General features: G+C 44.6%; 1 protein-coding gene across 3 annotated transcripts in view; it reads left to right on the plus strand.

Annotated features, from left to right (window-relative positions):
• The window catches only part of Abhd2 (abhydrolase domain containing 2, acylglycerol lipase), a 121,182-nt gene that overhangs the window by 13,543 nt on the left and 93,943 nt on the right, over positions 1–13,696 (plus strand). Inside the window, exons 1-2 of one of the 3 annotated variants that reach the window (XM_004852753.3) lie at positions 1,249–1,389; positions 7,165–7,242. The exons of 1 other annotated variant lie outside the window; for it this stretch is intronic. The gene's annotated coding sequence lies outside the window, so the exon portion shown is untranslated. Of the gene's footprint in view, positions 1–1,219; positions 1,390–7,164; positions 7,243–13,696 lie in introns of those variants that run through there. One more of the 3 variants, XM_004852752.3, reaches the window with a different exon arrangement.

Raw genomic sequence — 13,696 nt, forward strand, 5'->3', positions numbered from 1 at the left:
GTCTGACAGGCATTTGGTCACACTCTGTGAAACTTGAAACAGCCCATTTTTTTCTGTCACAATCCTGAAGTGTGTGTTGGGGAAAAAATAGCATTGTTTCAAATACCACTCCCCTTGTCCAGCTGCATGGCTCTCCCATTTTGCCTCCTGCTTCCTCTCTTCCAGCCCCACTGTGCCTTGGTAGTGTGTCCCACATGCCCTGCAGGAATTGCATTTCAAGTCACGCAAGTGTTCTATTCTTAGTTAAGCCCATGCCATTGCAAAAGCAGTTTCAAGGACCGGGGATTTAGCTCAGTGGTTCTGCTGCCTGCCTCACAAATGCAAGGACCCGAGTTTGATCCGGGGTACCAAAAAAAAAAGCAGTTTCAAGGTCATAGAATTTTAGAACCGAGTGGGTGATGAATCAGTCTTGACGAATGCCTATTGAATGCCGGGCGTGGTTCATGTCTACCAGAGTCAATCTCATCAGCTACTACTACTACTCCCAGTTGCCAAATGAAACCAGGGTGTATGCAGAGAGGTTAATTGACTCAAACTTTTGATCCTCCTGCCTCAGCCTCCCAGAGTGCTGGCCTAACCCTGTTTTCTTCCAGGTGACCTCCAACTGGCAAGGATGAAAAAGGCTGAAAGGACAGTGGGCCAATAACTGGGGTCTAGATGCCACCTTTTCCAGAGCTGCAAGGATTCTGCTGCCACATCCTTTCATCTCCTTCTATCCTAGAGACTCATTACCTTACGTCTTTCTTCCCTTTTTGGACCCCAAATATCGCCCCTTTTTGTACCGGGCTGGAGATGAGTCAGTCAGTCGTTCGGTCTGGACCCACCAGAACCCCGCAGCTGACCTAGCAGCCAACCTTCCTCCTCCCATTCCCAGAGGACACTTCATCTCACCCAGACCCCCTAAACTAGCTTGCGGTCACAGTCGCCCCTCTTCACCCCGCCCACATCAACACAAAACACAACCCATCCTCTAGCCCTGCTCCCTTTTCCCCGCCCCCTCCGGGGGTCTTATCCAATAGCGTCTTGGCCCAGGGGCCAAAGACGTCAAAGCAACCAATTGTCAAAGAACTCTCCTCTATGGGCTCCCGCCTCCATTCTGAGGAGCAGCTCTGCTGACCAATAAACTGCCAACAAGGTGCAAAGAAAGCGCCGGACAAGTAGAGTAGCGGTTGAGCTACCCAATGAATAGGCAGGTTCCCGTGGTTAGGGGCGTGGCAGAGTCCGTCACCAGGGGCGTGGCAGCAGTTGCTTGGGCGGGGCCGGTAGCGGCGGGAGACGCTCAGGCCAGGGGTTCCGGCTGCATTTATCTCCATGAGCGCAGCCGGCAGTAGCGGAGCTGTGGGGACCCGGCTGGGGACGAACTGGGCAGCAGTAGCCAACTACGCTCAGGTAAAGTCACGGCCAGAGCGAGCTCCGTGGGCCCAAGATCGCGCCCTGGAGCCATCGGGCCCAAACCAGAGCCCGCGGTCCCCAGCGTGGCCCGGCCAGTCACCCTGCAGCCCGTGCGCCCGGGGTCCTCAGGGACTCTCGAGGGGGCTGTCACTCGGCACCGCGGGGGGTCCCGAGGGCCGGCTCGCCCAGCGACGAGAGGAACCTGGACGGCTGGGGATACGCCTTCCGGAAGGTCCTTTGTCCCCTTGTGCTCGGGGACCTAAGATAGGGACAGCCCCGACCGCGGCCTCCCGGCGGCCATCCCCACCCCGTCGTACTCACTCCCAGGGCCTCTGGGGTCAGACTCTGGGGTCTCCGGGCCCGGGCTCAGTGAAGGTCCAGGGTCCACAGCTGGAAGGAGAAGACCACGGGGCCTGATCACAGCCCCGGAAATTCCAGGAGTCTCTGCGTTTGGGGGTTCCAGGGACGCACCCGGGACCATCGGGTTCAAGTTGTAGGGAGGCAGCTTTTGACCCACTTGGAGGCGCCTTAGTGAGCACGGCCCACGCCAGGCACTGTTCTAGGCGCTTCGTGGGCTTCCCACGGCAGAGCTGTCCAGCACCGCCGGGCCAGCAGCCAGCGCCGCGACCTTGGAAGCGTCCAGGCAGGGGCCGGATGACAACCACCTGTCAGGGATGCTTGGGAAGAACTCCCAAAGGAGGACTGTATGATCCATCTGTAAGGCTCTTCTCCACCCACAGATGCACTCTGGGTGACATCTAATGCCTAGATTGAGGCGGGTACTTCTAAAGGGTCCATTAAGTTTGAAGTGGGTGTTGAATTTGCCCATAATAAATTCTGAGGTTTCAGCTCTCAAGTGTGGGTGTGTGCAAAGAGAATGAATGCTACCAAAAGATAAATAAGCCAAACGGTTTGTTTCACTACCACGAAAGGCCTTGATTTAAACTACTGGGGATTTGGTCTTCCTAATTCTTCTCTTGGGGGCACTCGTTTGTCAGTTTCACCTGCGTTCCAGTAACCAAACCCAGAGGCAGCTTCCAGGAACAGGGTGGGGAGAGGGACCTTGAGAGTCTTCAGGTTTGACAGTCAACATCATCAGTGCCCAGAGCTTTTCAAGGGCCATTTGGTTACAGTCATATTAAGCAGGGTCCGAAAGAGGGACAATCTATCTTTCCCCCTTCGTTACCTTCTTTCATTTGCCCTCATAGAGAGGACATGATCTTCTGAAGGTCAGGAGGCAGAGAACGATTATTAATATCACTTGTTGCCTGTTTGAGGCTGAATTAACCTTTAAATAACCAGTCAAAAAGCAGTCCGGTCCATATACTGCTGATTGTTGGGGTGTACTTGTGACGTTTTTAGAGCCAAAGACCTTAGATAGAACTCACCCAATTCAGTCTTCTCAATGTGTAGACAAGGAAACTGAGGCTGGGGTGATAACAGGGCTAGCTGGTCAGCACAGGGCCATGACTAAGGGTTGATTTCTTTGACCATATATCTAGCTAGAAGTCTCTCTTATTCTCAGTGTTTAAGTTCTGGAGGACCCCAGAGAGGTTGGGAGCACAGATTTTGTTGTCTGAGTACCAGGGTTTGAGTCATAGGCCTGCTTTGACTACCTGTGTGACTTTGGGTGAGTTACTTAACCTCTCTGTGCAACAAGAATGATAATGGTACTTTGGTTAGAAAAGTTGTTGTGAAATGCGTGAATTATTATATTGGAAGCATTTAGAACAATGCCTACCACATAGTAACCACTATAGAGTTAGAATGTTGTTGCCTTTTCACACAGTTAGAATGTTGTTGCCTTTTTTTTTCCTTATCTAGCACCCAGTATTTTCTATCAGGATCTAATTCCTCCCCCAACCCCAAGTCATTAAACATCCTAGATTTCATTTTAGCATAGACATCTGTGGGGGTTTCCAAGTCACATTGCATTTTATTTCCTCCGCCACTGAGCTACATCCCCAGCCCTTTTTATTTTTCTTTGAGACTCTAGGTTACTCATGCTAGCCTTGAATTTTTAATCCTCCTGGCTCAGCCCCCTAGGTGGCCGGGATTACACATATAGGTCACTGCACTTGGCTGTGTTTTATTTCTTATCTAGTTTTCTTTTCTTTTTTTTTTTTGGTACCGGGGATCAAACTCGGGACCTTAAGCTTATGAGGCAGGCGGTGGAACCACCGAGCTAAATCCCCAGCCCTAGTTTTCTTTTTTTTTTTAAAGTTAATTTATTGGTACACTTTTGATATATATATAATGATCACATTTATCGTAGGGCGTTTGACCTGTACATAATGTATCTTTTATTCAATCAGATAATTCAGTTTCTCTGTTAGTTGTTCCCTTGCAATTAATCTTTTCTTAGATGCCAATTTTTAAAAATTATCTTTAAAGGGTATGGGAAGGAATCTCTCCAAGTGATAAATAAAGTCTGTGATGATATCCATCTCCACAATAGCTTTCCAAATGTGTTCAGCTTTCCTCCCCAGTTGTCAGTGTGATGCAGCTTGATTATAAATGGATGAACATTTTTAGATTAAGATTTCATGAGCCACCATATTAAGTGCTTTTCGGAAGTCAGGGATTGTGTGTCAAATGCATTTAAGCAAATTCCTTAGTCATTTGAGTAGGGGGAGCAGCAGCAGGGCCTGGCTGGCCTGGTAGAAAGAAGCTTGTGAGTTCTGGCTGGTAATCTAGCTTGTTCACTGGCTTATCTACATTTTGCCTGTTCTTTTCCAGAGCTTGAAATAAACCAAATGGCAAATGCAAAGGAGAGTTCTTTTCCTTCCCTTCCAGCTGGAGTTCCCATTCTTCCCTTTTTATTTTCACTTTCATTCCCTGGCTCTCTGGTTTTGATAAATAGGGCCCCTCAGTAGGTCAGCCAGTTCTCTTTCACTGGAGAGATGCCTGTCACCTTTTATTTTTTTGCAGAAATCGAGTCCCCTTTTGTTTTGTATTCCCTATTTTTTTTTAACCTGTTTTCTACATTGAACGAAAGATGATCGCTTTACATTGATCGCACCTTCTTTTGCCTTATTTTTCTTAAGAGTTGGTTCTGAGTTTCAGCTTTTTGTTTAGGCTATTGCTTATGTATTAACGTAGGCTCTTTCTCATAGTGCTTTGGTAGAAGGGCTTCTTATTCCCTGATGTTCCTTGCTTCCTCCGTTCCTGGTTTCCGTTGGTAATCTTGGGCAGGGCCCACATGCAGTAGGTACAGTGGTTCCCACTGCCTTCGCCCAGAGCTCCTGCTCAGGGAACAACCTTTTTTTTTTTTTATTTGGCTCTTTGGAAGTCAGGGGAAGAGTCTGTCTTATTTTTTTGCCTAAAATTGGTTCTGTGAAAACCCCTGGCAGAAAGACATTTCCAACATAATGGGAGTTCCGCATTTCTGTTCCCACCTACTCTCAGGATATTCTGATTCTTATTGGGCGGTGGGGTTTGAGTCCTCTTTGACCAGCTGAAGAGCGTAGGTGACGTGAAGCATGTGGTGCTTTAGCCTTTCTGTGTCATCTCTGGCTAAGCTGTCCTCAAGAACAGAGCAGTGGAAATTCGGGTGCCTCCAGTGTGGTCTGGCCTTTTGGGCCAGTGGGTGATTAAGGCCATTCTTAACCCCTCTGCTTGCAGTCCAGTATGGATACCACACAGGTGTTGACATTATTTCCCGTAAGGATCCTTTTTATAGCTGCAGGTTTATTTTTCTTGTCTTGGTTCCAGGGCATCATGTTTGGGGATTAAAGTTTCTCAGTTTATAAAACAGCTGGTGTGGACAGATGAAGGACCCTCCTGGTCCCCGTGAAGTGTGTGCACAGTTGGGCAAAGAGCTTGTAACCCAGAGACCTCTCTAATTTTCATAGTAGTTAAGTACCAGACAGGTAAAGAGTTGATTAAAGAATTGGAACATTGATGCCCTTAGCTTTGCCTGGTTTCTGATTTTCTTTTGTTGTCTTTAAGTGGAGGTTCATTATGTTCAACAGAGTGAGCTTTTGGTGTGTGCCAAGAACACAGTTAACAAGATTAGTAATAAGCGTTTTGTTGTATAAAAAATATTTTAGGGGCGGGGGATTTAGCTCAGTGGTTGGTTCCGCCACCTGTCTTGTAAGCGCAAGGACCCAAGTTCGATCCCCGGAACCAAAAGGAAAACAACGAAAGTATTTTGTTTTAAAATTGTTTATACATATTTTAAATTAATGTTTTTAATCAAATTTTGTTTTTCCAAGGTAGCTAATACATTTATAAGATGGAAGAAAATATTTCAAACGCACAAAAGGGTAGAGAGAAAATGTGTCTCTGTTCACCTTTGCTCCCTGCCACCTGTTTTACACCTCAGACACAAACAGGGTCACTGATCCCTTCATCCTCCAGAGGTGGTCTGTGCCCTTCTAATATATTTTATATATCCAGAATGAATTTGTTATGAATATTCTGCCTACTCATCCTTTTCATACAACGGACAATATGCTGTTTGGAATGTTGGTGTTTTTCTTCACTAAGTATTTCTTGGCAGTATGGAAAGAGCTTCCACATCACTTTCTATGAAGGCTGTCTATTTTAGATATCGGTTTTCTGTTCCTGAGGATGCTGAGAAGCAGCCTTATTCAGGCAGCAGCTTTGAAATGGAGATTGTAAGGCATTTTGTGGCTATTTGGGGGCAAATGTTTTTCTTCTCCGAGTTCTGCAGCTGAGGCCTAAGAAGGGGCTGGGTGGGGCAAAGATTGCTCCCCAAGGTCATGGTGAGAAGAGAGAGCTGGGGGATTGGAGAATGAGCAACGCAGTAGACCTTGGGCCCTCCTCCAGGATGTCGCAGTAGACCTTGGGCCCTCTGCCAGGATATCCTGGAAGTGGGTGGGGTGGAGGAGTTGGCTGTGTTCTCCCTGGTCTCCTCTGATGCACATTTCCAGCATCCCTGTTGTGTCTGGCCCAGTATCTGCACCATAGTACCCGCACCACAGTACCCACTATGTTTGTCTTCACCTTTGGGCATCAGAGAGGAGCTCTGTTCTTTATCACAGTACTTCCTGTTTGGGGAGCATTATTAAGTGCCCCACTCCATCTTTGCTCTCACCCCAGGAAACACCACCTCTATCATCCGCCCCTCTGTAAAGCACTTTTCCCAAACCATGTATAATTTTTTGCTCTCCTTGAAAGAGGTATTTCCCGAGATCTCCAAATCACTTTACCACTTCCAAGGTCTGCCCAGCACCAGCCTTGCTAACAAAGGCTTTCACAGATGCTGATTTTAAGACTAGAGTTTTCAGGTTCTTCATGTTTGAATTCTCTATGGCTATGCTTGTATTTTAAATAACCACATTGAGTTAAACACAGTCTTACTGTCTTTTGTGGCTCCCAGATTTTGCCTGTGGTTTTTTACTTTTCCTTTTCTTTGAAAGTGGCTTGACCTTTATTTTGATTTTATTTACCTTGAGTCTGATTTAGAGCCACCTTGAAATTGAATGTTCAAGGTATTAGTCAGCTGGTCTAATCTAGAGGCCTTACTTCCTGGGCTTGCTTCTGCTGGAGCCACCATGTCCTTCAGCTGCACCACAGGTGCTATGCTCAGAGAAATTGCTTACATTGTTTCTGATCTCTCCTAGATAAAAGATTAGGGTCAAAAATTGCCCCATTTTTGCCCAATCTTAGTAGACATGTATTTCTGTATCATCTACTGAGTCATATCAGTGAGAGCAGTAAAAAGCAAAAATCAGGAAGTCCAACATCAATTGTTGCAATTTTAATTTAATTTTATTTTTTTTGCAATTTTAATTTTCAAATAAGGAAATACAGAAGTCCTGCCATCTCTCATCACCCCCAGCTCATATAAGAAGAAGTGTTTGGGATCAAAAATATTTGAAGGTCAGTGTCTCAGAATAAAGAACACCTAAACAGGACATATAAGAGCTTGATTAAAAAGGCTGAATTAATGACCATTGAATCATAGCACTTGGGAGAGCCTAGACTGGAGAACCCTATTCAAGGGGGGGATCTACATTTTCAGTTTCTTTAGGCAGTGCTAGCTATTCTCTTGCTGGGAAACTAGGCCATTCATTTAGTCTGGCAAACCCCCCTGTGGCACCCTCTATTGGGGTCTTGTTTTCATTGTTTTGGGCAGTGTGGGCTACACAGTGATATGCAGTTATAGTGTGTTATAGTGATAGGAACCGATATTAAAAATTGTTCTTTGGTTCCTTGAGGTCTAGATTTGTTTGTGTGTGAAATGCCATGTTGTGGCTCTTAACAACCAAGGAGTCACAGGAGGCTAAAGCTGGACCTCAACAACCAGCTGGAATTAATAAGACCCTTGGGCAGTTCTTTTGAAGCATGTGGTTAAACTTACCAAATACATGATGTAGCATGTCAGGTAATGACTCAGATTGTTTTTGAGGTACAGTGTGACTTCTCATCCAGGACCCTGGCATGGTTTCGTCTCTTCCTACAGCTTTATCATGTTTTCCTTGTGCTAAGCAATTCCCTGTCCAGGGTCCACAGTATTTTCTTGAGATCTTTTGGAGTTCTCATTAGATAAATGCTCAGACTTTTTGGTTTCACGTTAATGATAATTGGAAGTATTTTAAAGGACTGTCCTGGAATATTGGGATACCTAATTATATCAGGGTCCACCCGCATGACCTCAGCACCTCCCATTTCTTTGTGAAGTTCTGATGAGTGTGAGTCAGGCAAACTCCAGAGATGGGCTTAGCACAGAAGCTATGCACTGGCATCAAGTGAAACTGAATGACAGCTCAGAGCATGGTGCAGATGAAAGCTGCAGCAGCTGTCCTAGTGGAGAAAAGTGGCATGAGAATGGAGTTGTCACACCTGCGCCCAGTAGCTCTCAGAACTCAAGGGACCTGGGAGCTCAAGGCCACACTGACATTTCTGGTAGGCATGTCAGGCCTGAGAAGTCTCATTCTCATTACATCAGTGCAGTTCATCTGAATTTTACTGTTTTAGTAATTTCATTTATGCTTATTTGTAAATTTGCTTTGGCCTTCATAACTGTAAAAGTGCTAAAAGAAGTTTATGTCAAGTTTTAGGTTTGTATGTTTTTAGAAATAGTATGCTAAGTAATTAGATAATAGTAATTAAATTTAAATTTAAGAATCAAATACAAAGTAATTTAATCAAGGGGATCTAGCAGGACTAGCTTTTCCCTTCAGCGAGGGCCGTTTTGTTTCTAAATTTGAAAGACTCCAGTGAACGAATCTGGGAGACAAGTATGTCTCATCTGTGTTGTGCATGGCTCCTTTTCATATGTCAAACTCTAGAAATATTAGTTGAGTGCAAATGAAGAGTTAATTGACCTTAGGGAGTTCCTGCATCCTCCCTTAGGGAAATCCTGTTTTTTTAGTCCTGGTAAGTGTTAATGTGATTTGGAGAACTTGAGAAAAGCTCCCAAGGAAAGCAACAAAAATTATGGCTAGGTTTGGGAAAGATGCTTTATGGAAGCTGTGGGCACATGTAGCCAACACTTGCTGTTCACACTGATGGGTCAGAGCCCTCCTAAAGTAATTTGTTTATTTTTGGTTTGAGCAGTAAAGTTTACTTATTGATATTTGTGTGATCTGAACACTTGCCAGAATGGCCCAGCTGACAGCCACTGGAAGCTTATTTGTCATCAGGCAACTTCACTGCAGCTGAAAGTTGGGGGTGAACTTGGACCTCAATGGCTACTAATAGTATTTGTCCTGTTGCTAAGTAATCACTTATTCATTTTTTATCTTTTTATTATGAGAAGTATAAAGATACAAGAAGTAGACAGTCATTTGGTAAGGCTCTGTAGCAATCACCAGCTTTACTGATAATCATGACAACTGGAGGTTCCTCTGTTCCCCAAGCCACTTCCCTCAGCATGCATTTATTTTGAAGTAGACCCTAAACTTCATACAGTTGCATATATAAATATTTCAATATTATCTTTTAAAGATATAGGCTACTTTGTTAAACAACCATTATTACATTTTTAAAAATTAATAATTATGTTGATCATCAAATATCCAGACATTGTTCAATTTCCAGTTGTTTACAATTATCAGGTTAGGGCTGGGGATTTAGCTCAGTGCTTCCACTGCCTGCCTCACAAGCACAAGTTCAATCCCCAGCACCAAAAAAATAAATAAATAAATATATCAGGTTATTTAAGTTTAATTTTTTTGAATCAGGATTCAAATAAGAATCACACTCTGTGATTTGTTGTTCTACCATTTATGTCTTTTAAACTATGGGTCTCCGTTTCTTTTCCTCCCTTCTTAATGAAGAAACTGGGTACCTTGTAGAGATTTATTTTCCTTTTGAATGGGTAATACATTCACATGATATAATATTCAAGAGGTGCATCATGGTAAAGAGTGAAAATCCTTCTTCCTCAGAAGCAATAATGGGGGAGCCTGTTACTAGTACCTTGTATATTTTTTCCCAATTTGGAAAACAGTCCCTTTCCCTTGGATTGTCATTAGCATCACCCATCCGTAATTATTATTTAGTACACACAAAGCTGGATGTCGCACTGAAACTGTGAAGTGAAATCTTGACTTTGTCACCATAGAGCTTCTAAGAGGTGTGCAAATGCTCCTCTGGGCCAAGTGTGGGCTGAACCATTTTATGCATAGTGCAGCAAATATGTGTGTTCATATCCTTTTCTTTTTTATATAAATGGTAGCATATTGCGCTCATTATTCTGCTCCTTGCTTTACTCTCCTAACATAGAATGATGCATTTTAATCAATTGCCACATATATTGTTTGGCATCCTACTAACATTTCTCATATACATTTCTCTAATGTATCCATATTACTGCTATCCATATTCCCTGAAAACCGAGGGAAAAGTAGTATTCTTAGGACTGTGTGAGCCCTAGAATCTTCAGAACTGGGAAGGTTTTATTTTCTTTTCATTTGTTTAGCAGGCATTAATGGGTTCTTTCTCTGTTGGATGCTCTGCTGGGCCTGTGCCCTCAGGATTGATCCTGGGGCCTGGACTCACTGTGCCCCACCGTTGGCCCACACTTGGCCCAGGGGAGGCTGTCTATGAATGGGCACTAAACTTCCAACCCCTCACACCTCCCTGTGTGACCTGCACTGTATTCACACTGTAGACTTCACCCTTTCATGTTCCAAATACCCTGGCTGCAGTTCCTCCTATGTTAGCATCATGTAAAATAAGTGCTCACTCTTTCTTGTCAATGACATTGAAAAATATACCCTTCACAAAAGTAAGATGTTAGAAAGTGCCAAGTAGATGATAGCGGGGGATATTTTCTCCAATTTAGAGAACAGCCCCTTTCCCTCATTAATACCACCCACCTGTGATTATTATTGACTTTACACACAAAGCTGGATGTTGTACTGAAATTGCAAAGTGAAATCTTGACTTTGCCACCATAGAGCATCTAAGAAGAATGTGAATTTCTTTATATCTCTCTTGAATGGGAAGAGGCCTTATAGGGCTTTTGTCCAGGGGTTGGAGTGGTAGGATCCATTCAAGTCTACAAAGGGTTTCTAACATGAGCCTGTACCTTCCTTCTCTGTATTCCTAGAGCCTTACATAGGGAGGACCCAGGCCTCAGTTTCCTTGCTTACATTCATAATAACTCACTTAGCTGTTGTGAGCACTGAATGAGGTAATGTCTGAGAATATGCTTTGTGAGTAGTAAATTATGTGCTTGGTCTCCATTGTCAACGCCAGAGCATTTTGTGACTTGTTTGAGGAGTAAATGAGGTAATGTGTTAAAATCACAACATTTGATAAACTGCAGAGCTCCCCTAATAGGAAATTTTATTATCATCCACTTCTGCCCTTTGTGTAAAAATAATGATATCAAGCCAAAGAGCACTACTGTATCCCGCCATGAGCCTCTGATCCCTAAACTTCAGGCAGCTGATACAGAAACGGATGGTCTGGAATGAGGGAAGGAAAGTATGCATGTGCGCATGCTCCAGTCTTTACCGGTACAAGATGGTTAGTTAAAGTTGGTATGATTAATCACAAGCAAGCCAGAGACTGGACTGACCAGGCTGGAGGACCCAGACATTTGGCTCTGGACTGGGATCTTCTAGCCTTGGTGGGTGGGGAGCCCCTTGTTTGCCTTTTCTGCCGAGCACACCACGGCATGTTCACACTGTGGGTGTTTTTAATTGTTATTGCACTAGCCGAATGCTCTGGTGTGGGTACCTGACCTGCTTTGCCTCATGTAGGCCTCAGTGACTCTGCACAGAAGGCCTTATTATCCTCATTTAATGGTAAGGACCCTAAGGTGCCAGAGGTTAAGAAACACCCCAAGTCACAAACTAGTATGCAGTATACCTGTGACTGAGCCAGATTTGCTTGTCCCCAGAGCCTGTGAGTGGCCTCTGTCCCTTGCCATCAGTGTATACCAGAGAAAGCCTTTCCACAAAGTGCAAATCTTTGTAACACCAGTTGTTCTGACCTCTTTCCACAAATGTGTTTTCAGAACACCACAAAGACATTAGATGGAGGATTATTTGATTTCCTTTAGATATTGAAAAGGGAACTTTATTTTATATTTCCACCAGCATTGAGGTCTGGGTTAACCTAGGGTTATGCTATTCAGATTTATATTTTCTGGACCAAATAAAGCCATATTACATAGCTAGGAAATCCCACAGACAATTTTGTTACATTGGGTTCTTGGACTGAGTGCAGGAGTCATAGACCTTCTAAGCTATTTCAGTGTTTATCTGAACGCCAGCAGCTGGTGGGAAGGCTTCCACCTCTCCTCTCTGTTGGGGCCTTCTCTTCCTCCTGCTACTTAGAACAGCCTGGTTTTGCTTTGAATTATCTTTCCTCATTTGTGAGACAGCAGTTTCTGAAGTAGATTTATACCTTTTTCAGCCTGTTAGGATGTTCTTTAGACAAACAGGAAAAAGGGAGAAGAAATATGGCCTTGAACAATAGCTCCTCTGAGTGATGGAAAGCAGAAAACTCATTTGGGATCGGTAATTACTTGCTTAAAATTCAAGATGTTCTTTAAAAGGTCCAAAAGCTACTGACATCCTGGGTCACATTGAGCTTTCTCTCAATACACAATGGTGTGGTAGTTACCCATAGAGGCCAATGGAATCATCTCCTACAGCAAACTTCTGTTCAAGGGATCACAGTGGGGATGCTTTGGGCTAATGCCTTTCCCACAGACTCAGTCAGCCAGTAAATATTTACAGGTGCCCACTATGTGCTCAGTGCCCTTTCAGTGTGCATAGAATTTAAACGGGAAAATTGAATTAGAAAAGCATCAACCAGAATCCCAGAATAGCAATGAAACAGATAGGAATCATCACTTTTGTGTAGAAATGAGACTAACATGTTTTCTAGTTATGAGAGGGTTTTTGGAGAATGTGAAGGGGGTACCTGTGATCTTAGGGCCTGGAGGGGATGGGCCCCCAATGAGGTTCCTGTCTAGTTCAGCGGATATAAAAGCTGGTTTGATGCTGTTGAGGGCTGGCAGTGTCACTCCAGTGGTGAACGATAACATTTGTTCAGTACAGCCATGGGGCTGGGAACATGGTGTCAAGGAAAGGCGTGTCATACCTGCAGCCCCGAGTCAGTCCCTCACGTGCACAGCATCATGTGCACATCCTGGGCATGTGGCCACAAAGCCTAGTGAGGCACCATCTGCCCTGCTGACACCTGGAAATCCCCTTGTAAAAGACGAGCTGCAGCTTCATTCCACGATGACTCACTGTCCCCGCTCCCATGCCATCCCTCTCGACCCATCATCCTTCTCCTGACTGCCCAACTTTCTGGGCCCTTGGCTCAGCCATGAGCTCTGCCTGGTGTCTACACCCATGCCTCTGTCTCTCCTGTGCTTCCACCACTATGAGTCTACGTTCTTTCGGCCTCCTTCGAGTTATAGTTGGTATTTCAGGATTTAGTACTTAATTACATAGGGATTTGCACTGTTCCCTACATTATGGATACCACATATGACACTGCTTTGTAGCCCCCTGCAGAGGTTGGAATGAAGCTGATGCCTTTGGTACCTATGGGGAGCAGGATGGACTGTCAGAAGGGGGTGCATTTCGCTAAACACACCCCACCAGTAGTACTGACACTTCCAGTGGGTTCTGCCCTCTTCATTTGCCAATCACTGCCTTATCCAGAAGGTGCTCCCTATGCAGGTGAATTAACTGTTGGTAAATGGGATCATTTTCTTTCCCAGTTGTGAAGTACTTGTGCTATTTCTGCTGAAATCATCTTCCTCGATGGCTGCTTCCTCACTCCCAGGAACCTGATGAGGCAGCTCTATGTTCTGGGAAAGCTCAGCAGAGGGAGAGCTCCCAGGCAGAGCAGTGTG

The sequence above is a fragment of the Heterocephalus glaber genome, unplaced genomic scaffold, assembly GCF_053883595.1.
Source record: "Heterocephalus glaber isolate CG9 unplaced genomic scaffold, H.glaber_assembly_v1.0 deba00001531, whole genome shotgun sequence".
Taxonomy (NCBI): domain Eukaryota; kingdom Metazoa; phylum Chordata; class Mammalia; order Rodentia; family Bathyergidae; genus Heterocephalus; species Heterocephalus glaber.